The 6,836-nt window shown below is 50.9% G+C and overlaps 1 long non-coding RNA gene across 1 annotated transcript; it reads left to right on the top strand.

Annotated features, from left to right (window-relative positions):
* The first annotated feature begins 1,383 nt into the window (after positions 1–1,383).
* On the top strand, positions 1,384–5,513 carry LOC147363425 (uncharacterized). The gene is made up of 3 exons (XR_015137058.1): positions 1,384–1,558; positions 4,036–4,161; positions 4,638–5,513. It is a non-coding gene; the product is annotated as an uncharacterized LOC147363425 (long non-coding RNA).
* The last annotated feature ends 1,323 nt before the right edge of the window (positions 5,514–6,836 follow it).

Genomic DNA, 6,836 nt, shown 5'->3' with positions numbered 1-6,836 from the left:
GAAACAGCGCTATTTGCATTTCTTCTAAAGAAATACCGTATCTTCTTCAGCCATTTCTCTGTCAGTGGATATTCAGGTTGTTTCCAAGTCTTAGCTGTTGTGCATAGTGCTGCTATGAACATTGGGGGTGCGTTATCTTTTCAAATTTTACTTTTCTCTGAATATATACCCAGGAGTAGGACTGCTGAATCATGTGGCAACTCTATTTTGAGTTTTTTAAGGAACCTCTATACTGTCCTCCATAATGTCTACCACCAGTTTATGTTCCCAACAGTGTGGGAGGGTTCCCTATTCTCCACACCTTCTCCAGCATTTGTTATTTGTAGACTTTTTAATGATGTTGAAGTCAGTTTCTTTGGCTTGACCTCTCAACCTTCCCCTCTGCTGTTACCACACCTCTCAAATCATTTCAGGCCCAGTTTACCCCAAACCTCCTCCCTCCCAGAAGGGCCCCCTGACCTCTGCAACCTCAGAGCCCCCTGCCCCTGGTCTCCAACCGGTCTGCTGCAATGTTCATCGCTCACATTGAGGGTGTGCCTGCCACATGTCAGTCCCTGAGGTCAGTAGGTGCTCTCATATGCATCTTACCTACTCCCTGGAAGACAGGCTCCACCATCTCCCTTTGACAGGGAGGAAGCATGCTCGGCGAAGTTCAGTGATTTTTCCCAAATCACACAGTTGGTTAGTGAAATAACCAGGACTTGAATCCAAGACTGACAACTGACCTCAAAACTTTTGCTCTAAACCAGGAGCCAGCAAACTATGACCCTGAAGGCCACCTTCTGCCCACTGTCTGCTTTTGTGCAACTTAAGAGCTAAGAATGATTTTTACGTGATTAGGGGGAAAAAAAATCCAAAGAAGCATAACATTTTGGCACATGAAGTTGACATTTCAGTGTCCATTAATAAAATTTCACTGGAGTTCAGGAACACCCACTTGTTTAGACGTTGTCGACGGTTATTTTCACACTACGATGGCAGACTTGTGATGGAGAACAGCCTAAAATTTTTACTTTTTGATCCTTCACAGAAGTTAGCTCCAAAAGGCGCCACCAGGCTGCCTCCTGTGGATGACACTCAAACCCATGGAGTTCTAAACACACCATCTGCCTCTACAGATTGCTGCCCTTCTCTAAGTGCTGCGCTTGCTGTAGAATCTTGGTGAGAAAGCGAGGTGGAGTTTAGCCTCTTTGTATCCCTAGGTACTCAAGACTTGCCCCAGATGGGACTGAAGTTGCAACATCTGAGAATGTTGAAGAAATTCTTCTAAACCAGCCCCTCCTGTCATTCCCCAGGCTGAGCCAGGCCCTTCATCCAGGGTGGGCAGTGGGAGACCTTTGCCCCGACAGGATCTGATTATTCTGGCCTTGTTTGGTTTTCAAGGAATCAGCTTCAAGGAAAGAAGCAGAAGAATTGAGTCTTATCCAGAAGAATGTGGTGGAGATTTGTCCCGGGGACTAAGTGGGATGGTGAAAGAGAAAGCGCTAAGCCTGAAGACTGGCATGCGTGTCATAGATTCTGGATGAACTGCAGCTTTTGTGTGGAGGAAGGGGAGGAGGTAGGAATTGGGAAATTCTGGCTTTTCCTTGCCTGTAGGGGGCTTTTGTGTAACAGAAAGAGGCTTGGCTTCCTCCCACACAGGGGGCCCTGCCCACCCCCAGGACACTTTTGGGGAGTGAAGTGGGAAGTGGGCTGCAGCTCTGGCACACACGTCATAGCCGTGGATGGGAGCCCTGCTGGACCTAAGAGCAGGGAGACCCCAGGAGGGTTTTCTAGGTTACCCGCTCCCTCAACTTCACCACCACCTCCAGCCTATTCACGAACTTTCCTGAGCTTCAGTTTTCTCTGCTGTTTAATGGGCGTGCTTGTCTTCTCTTCCTCGGGCAGTTCTGAGAATGAAATGAAGGATCAAGTGTGGAAGTCAGGATGGAGAGTTTTGATGTTAACTAAATGACCAAACGGAAGCCTGCCATCTGGGGTCCTCCAGAAACTGCTATTGACAGGAAGGGCTTTGTTGTTGACTTTCCAGAAAGTATATGTTGTAGAGTCTGCAAAGCAGAGGGCTATATTGTCCATAACTTACCATGGCTAGTATCGTTTCTACACTTAATCTTGCCTTTGGGGGCAGAGGTGGGGGCAATAGGAGAGGAAATGCAGAGAGAGGATGAAATACTACAGCAGTATTTCTCCAACTTCACCTGTGGGAGCTGTTTAAAAGTAGATTCTGATCCAGTAGGTCTGAAAGGCGTGGGGCCTGGAAGTCTGCATTTCTGACAGGGTCCCAGAGGACACTCATTTGAGGACTACACTCTGTCACAAGGGCTAGAAGACCTAGAGTAGCCGGAGAAGGTGGGGCGGGGGTGTCCTTGCCCAAGGCGGGCAGTAGGAGCAGGGAATGTTTTCACCATCTCAGTGGACCTGTTTCTTGAAGTGAGGGGCAGACTCCCAGAACCCCAGGGATCAGCCTGGCTGGCCCCAGACTTGGAAACTGTGTGGGTGAAGCCTTCATGGAAGGACCCACACCCTCAGTGAGGGAACTGAATCTGGGGAGCCAAGGAAGGGCTGGGTTTCCCCCCAGATCAAAGCAGGTTCCTCAGCCTTTGATTCGCAAAGAAGCAGACCCTTCAGAGGCTGGCCTGAGTTTGGGGCTGGCTGGCCTTGGGGCCTGGGGTGAGTGGTCAGAGGCCCCCAGCCTGCTCTCCTTTTACATGACAGCTTGGCCGTCTAACAAAAGGGCAGTCCTTGAAAGGCCGTATGGGGCTGTTAAAAGCTTCCGGCAATGGTTTAATTGGGGGCGATTAAAGTGTCCACCTCAGGAAGGCCTACCCTTCAAAGGCCAACCAGGCCTGGCTCCCCTGCCCTCAGCCCCACCCCCAATGGTAGCCCTGCCCCCAGCCTCTCCCTTCAGCCCCTCAGCCCCCTTCCCTGGGGCTCCCTGCGGACCAAGGAAGTCAGCCTAGGGACCCTTTGGCCAGCCTGTCTGGGGGGATTCCGTCCTGGCCCCTGGACCATTGGTACCATTTGTTCACACAGTTTGGCCTCGTGGCTGAGTCGGTATGGGAGGCGGAGAAGGCTGAGTTTGAGACACAAAGGGCCCCAGAACAGGCCCACCCTGAGACTCCCGCCATCTCTCTCTCCCCCAGGAAACCTAGCCTGGTCTCTGGACCCATCCTCCCGCTCCCTTACCAGCTCCTTTCCCCAGGCCCCTCGCCTGGCTGGAATTTCATGGTCACTGTTGGGGTGCTCCCATGGCCCACGATACGTTAAGCTTCCAGACATCTGCTGAGATACTATCTGGGAGCCGCTAGGGGCTCAGAGGGGACCAGAGAGGGACCGCAACTCAGAAAGGTGCTGGATAAGTGAATATAGTGAAAGCAATAGGGCCTGATACAGGTAAAAAGAAGTGAGCTCTGAGAAGGCCCTCACCTCTGGTGAGGCTGAGGGAGCAGACAGGCAGGGAAGACAACTTTCTGGAAGCAAGCAAGCCTAAAGTTAGGACATGGTCAGCTCAGTTTGGCCCATTTGCCAAGCTTGATGTTAAAAGCAAGACCACAGCTGACTTCACTAACAGATCTCACCCACCCAACCAACTCAGGGATCCTCAGAAGGGGAAGTGGTATAGATCTTTCCATCAAGCCTAGAAACAGTTGTTCTGTGGGTACCTGGTTCAGACACTTCCCCAGGGCCCATGAAGCGTCTCAGAATCTTCTCTAGCTGAGCCAGTAGACAGGGAGATGTCTTACGGGATTCTTTGGGTGCCATTTTCCTCTCCTGTCCCTTTCGCCCATCTCCCCACAGGCCTTTCTCTTCAGGTGCCCTGTTGTGTCTCCCAAGCCCTGCTCTCATCAGCCCCATCAGGCTTTGGCTGCATGTTGACCAGCCAGTGCTGCTCTGAGGACAGAGGTGCTGGGGACAAGGGTCTCTGGGATTTCCAGGTCCCAGGTTGGAAAAAGGAAAGTCTATCCTTTTTCCAGGGTGACGGTGAAGCGAAAGTATTAGCCTCTCAGTCATGTCTGACTCTTTGCGATCCCATAGACTGTAGCCTGCCAGACTTTTCTGTCCATGGGATTCTCCAGGCAAGAATACTGGAGTCAGTTGCCATGTCCTTCTCCAGGGGATCTTCCTGACCCAGGGATCAAACCGGCATCTCCCGCACTGCAGGTGAGTATGAGATAAAACCAAGCCCCGAGGCAGGGAGGCCTCAGCCTGAACTGAAGGCAGCAGAAAACCGGCCTTCTGACACCCCTGTCCTGTTCCAAGTCCTCTCTTGGGAGGAGACTCTGATTGTCCTCCCATGCACCCGACAGTTTTCCTGGCCTGTCTCCAGAACCTGCTCGAATCTCAGAGGCCCACACAGGACAGGGCCAAGTGAGAGAGCCTGAGAGGTAGGCAGGAGTGGGGTCTCTGAGCAGAGCATTGTGACTGGACCCCCAAAGCCAGGCAGGCACCATAACTTTGATTTTCAGCAATTCCTGATCCCAGAGATCTGGCTGCTGGTTCCCTCTGCACTCACGAGAGTGTCAAGCTGTGAGGCACACAACCCACCCCAAGCCCCTTCTCTATCTCTGAAGGCTCCTGGTGGGCAGAGCAGGCAGCATCAAAGATTCTCATGTGAACTGTCCACCCCTCCCTCCTAGCCTCAGCCTGGCAAGAAGCCCTCTAATGAAGCAGCTCCAGACTTCCAGATCCATCCACTGGAAATACAACCTGAGTGGTTCCCTCACCCAGGGCGTGCACCGAGGACAGGGAGGCACGGTTACTACGTGGGGCTACAGAAAGAAATTGTAAGTGTTGGTGAGGATGTGGAGAATGTAAATACACTCCTACATTCTTGGTGGGAATGTAAATTGGTGCAGCCACTATGGAAAACATGAGGGAAATTCCTCAAAGAATTAAGAATAGAACTATCATGCTGCTGCTGCTAAGTTGCTTCAGTAGTGTCAGACTCTGTGCGACCCCAGAGACGGCAGCCCACAAGGCTCCCCCATCCCTGGGATTCTCCAGGCAAGAACACTGGAGTGGGTTGCCATTTCCTTCTCCAATGCATGAAAATGAAAAGTGAAAGTGCAGTCTCTCAGTCATGTCTGACTCTTCGCGACCCCATGGACTGCAGCCCACCAGGCTCCTCCATCCATGGGATTTTCCTATCATATGATCCAGCTATCCCACTTCTGGGCATAAGAATACGAAAACACTAATTCAAAAAGACATATGCACCCCTATGTTCATTGTACCATTTACATAGCCAAGATATGAAGGCAACCTCAGTGCCCATTGACAGATGAATGGATAAAGAAGATGTGTATAAAGAAGATACACACACACACATACACAATGGAATACTACTCAGCCATAAACAGTGAAATCTTGCTGCTTGTGATAACATGGATGGACCTTGAGAGTATTACATTAAGTGAAATTAGTCATGCAGAGAAATACAAACACCATATCATTTCATTCATATGTGGAGTATAAAAAACAAACAAATAAGCAAAATAAATGAACAAACCAAAGAGAAATAGATACACGTAGATACAGAGAACCCAACAGTGGTTATCATAGGGGAAGGAGTGGAGGGAGACGGGAGGGAAAAATGGAAAAGGGGATCAAGTGTATGGTGACAGATGGAAATGAAATTTTTGGTGGTGAGCACACTGTAATATATACAGAAGTATATGAAATGTAATGTTAGAAACCAATGTTACCTCAATTAAAATTTTAAAAAAAAGAATCAGGGCTATGGAAACTCAGAAAAAGAGCTGTCTGCTTCCCCATTCTAGTCACTCTTGCTAAGACTTACTCTTTTCTACTAGGGTGACCAACTGGCTTGGTTTCCCTGGGACTGGGGGGACTTTCAGCTTAAAAAGCTGGACAGTCCCAGGCAAACCATCTTGATTTGCTCAGGACTGAGGACTTTCTGAGGATGGGCTTTCAGTGTTAAAACTGGGAAGGACATGGTGGTCACCCTCTGTCCACCCTGTGAGGTTTTCCCTCACAGTCTGGCCTCTGCCCCCATCGATCCCCTGAGTCAGTGTCCAAAGGCCACCAACAACCTTCCAAGCTCAGTTCCTGTGGCCTCTTCTCCCTCCTCCTGCCCCATGGTGGGGTGGGAGGGTGGGGGGCATGGTGGAAGGCTGGGCTGTACCCAGCTGGCCTGGAGGGTGCATGGGGGTGGGGCAAGGGGTCAGGGAAACGACAGCCTCACTGTCCCACCCTCTCTAAGTCGGTTTCTGGGCCTGTGCCCTTTATCACCTCCTCACACTATCTGGCTGCCTGAAGGAGTATCTCCTCCTCATCCATCTGCCCTGACGCAGATAAGCTGAGGGGCCACCCCGACAAGACAGAGGGGAAGCTGTGGCCTGGGTCTTACACTGCCCTGAACCTTCTTGCTTGCCTGACCTTGGCCAGAAAAGCAGCAAAGCATCCCCCTGGGGCTTCTATATCCCAGGGTGGACAGGAATACCTATACTCACATGACGGATGGGAAAATGGAAGCAAGACAAATGCTGTGACTTGCCCAAGGTTTCTGGGCCAGACCTATAGAATGCACGGACTGTAAGAGTTTCAGAGAACGTGCCCGAAGGCTTCTGCGATGGAGCTCCATGGACTCAAACTTACACTCTGAGTCTAAGCAGGGTGAAAGACACACAGATGAAGATTCAGCACCCCTATGTCCCCAGTGGTCTCAGGCCATCCTCCCAAGTCACCCAAGCCCAGGGTCTTGAGACCTGCCTCCTTCAGGGCTCCTACCCCCAGCAGTCCTCCTGCCTGGGTTTTTCCCTGGCAACAAAACCTGATCTTCGCTGCCAGAACTCAGCCTTAAGTGTTGTCAGGGT

Source organism: Bos grunniens, chromosome 11 (genome assembly GCF_055505025.1).
Source record: "Bos grunniens cultivar Pamir isolate PY7600 chromosome 11, Bosgru_T2T1.0, whole genome shotgun sequence".
NCBI classification, from domain to species: domain Eukaryota; kingdom Metazoa; phylum Chordata; class Mammalia; order Artiodactyla; family Bovidae; genus Bos; species Bos grunniens.
Note: the sequence above shows the minus strand (reverse complement) of the source record. Positions and strands in the feature narration are given on the sequence as shown.